This window comes from Dipodomys ordii, unplaced genomic scaffold (assembly GCF_000151885.1).
Source record: "Dipodomys ordii isolate 6190 unplaced genomic scaffold, Dord_2.0 Scaffold39, whole genome shotgun sequence".
Classification (NCBI taxonomy): Eukaryota; Metazoa; Chordata; class Mammalia; order Rodentia; family Heteromyidae; genus Dipodomys; species Dipodomys ordii.
The window spans coordinates 13106180-13108027 of NW_012267255.1; positions in this window are offsets into that span (position 1 = coordinate 13106180).

Below are 1848 nucleotides of genomic sequence, written 5' to 3' on the forward strand. Positions count from 1 at the left end.
TCATCATCTCCTAAATTGTTATACAACCCAAATTGTCTATGTCTTTTTACCTTCAATCTCATGAAATCCTACTGTTGAGCCACATCCTGTCATAAACAAGGAGGTTGTTCTGTTCTGGGGGTGATTGAGTGGATAAATCCTACACTAAGCCAATCACGCAGGGCTGTGAACTTAAGTTCCCATGCAATTGGAATTGGGGGTAGTGATGCCTTCCAGATAAAACTTGGGCTGACAGCCTGCCCTGTGTGCTCGCTAATCTTCCCACCCTTCTGCAAAAATAAAATCTGCCTTGCCGAGTCCTTGCTGAGTCTCAGGCCTCATTCTGGAACGACAGCAGATCTTGAGATTCACGTCCATCAAGTTCTAGGAGGCATCCATGACTCTTCTCCCTAGTATTTCCCTGGGTCCAGCAGCCGCCACCAGCGTTCAGTCAGGCCTTCTCCCGAAGGGCAGAGAAGCACTGCACATGTTCTGACCAAACTGAGTGCCTTTGCAGTGGAACTTAGCCAGACCTGTGCACAACCTGGCTTCATGAATATATGTTGCATCTCATGCGTGTACTTGAAATCATGGGATGGAAGCTTTGTCTGTGCGCACGTCCCCTCCAGAAACCTGCCAATCATCTTCTTCGATCTGCCCACTCTCATGACCATGAGCACCCCAAATCCAATAACTGAGATCCTTAACCACGTGCTTGGTCTGAAGGCATCCAGCCCACGTCCTTAAGGGTGTACATGTTTTGCATTTCTTACTCTCTTCACACTGTGTGTGTGTGTGTGTGTGTGTTCATTCAATTGATTGTGATGCTAAAAATCTAGCATCTTCCCTTGGGAGATGACCCACTAGTAACAGCAATGCTGGGACAGAAGAAAGCTGACAACTCAGACCAACCATTCAGCCCTAGAGACTCCAGCCTCGCTCTGAGCTCCCATGCTACAGGCAGAAAGCCTGAGGCGAACACCTCTGTTCTCTCTAAAAGGAGGATCAACACTAACTTTGAAGCCCAAAACAAGGTTGAATGAGAACAGGTCCAGGCAACTCGACCATACAGCACCATTTTTTGTAACATCTCTCTAAAGCAAACTAAATTTAGGTTGCTAGCAGATGGACTAACCTGAGCTAGTGAGGATGTTGAAGCAAGACTAAAGGACAAAATTCAGAACAGTGGTTGTAATCCAGGTGAATGATGGTGTGACAGGGGTTGTGTTTGGCTAAGGGGAGATGGGCAGACTCTATAAAAAGCATTCTGCTTCAGGGGTGCCTTCAGGGGTGTTCATATGCAGGCCATACTTTTATATACCACTCTTACTGTGGAATATTTGATACAAAGGATATTAATTTAAGTAATATAATGTAATATGCATATATTTATGATGAAAGAAGATTTTCAGCCAGGTGCCAGTGACTCACACCTGTAAATCCTATTTCCTTGACAGGCAGGGATCGGGAGGATTGCAGTTCAAGGTCCGCCTGGGCAAAATGTTAGCGACTCCATCTCCATAGAGAAAGTTGCATGTAGTGGTGCATGTCTGTCATCCCGGCTACAAAAGCATAAATAGGAGGACTGAGGTCCAGGACTCTCCAAACAAAACAAAACAAACGCAAACACAAAGCCGAGGCTCCATGTTAAAAATTAACTAGTTGACAATAGGCTGGGGCTTTACTCAAGCCGACTTAGGGAGGAGCCCTCTAGGTGCACCTGCCGAGGCCGCCGTCCCGCTGTCCCGCTGTCCCGCCCGCGGCCACCAGGCGGCACCCTGGTCACCCCTGGGGTCGTGACCTGCGAGGTCATGGGCCAGAGTCTGCTATGTCCTCCTCCTAGAAACACCAAGCCAGAAGTCGCCAGCA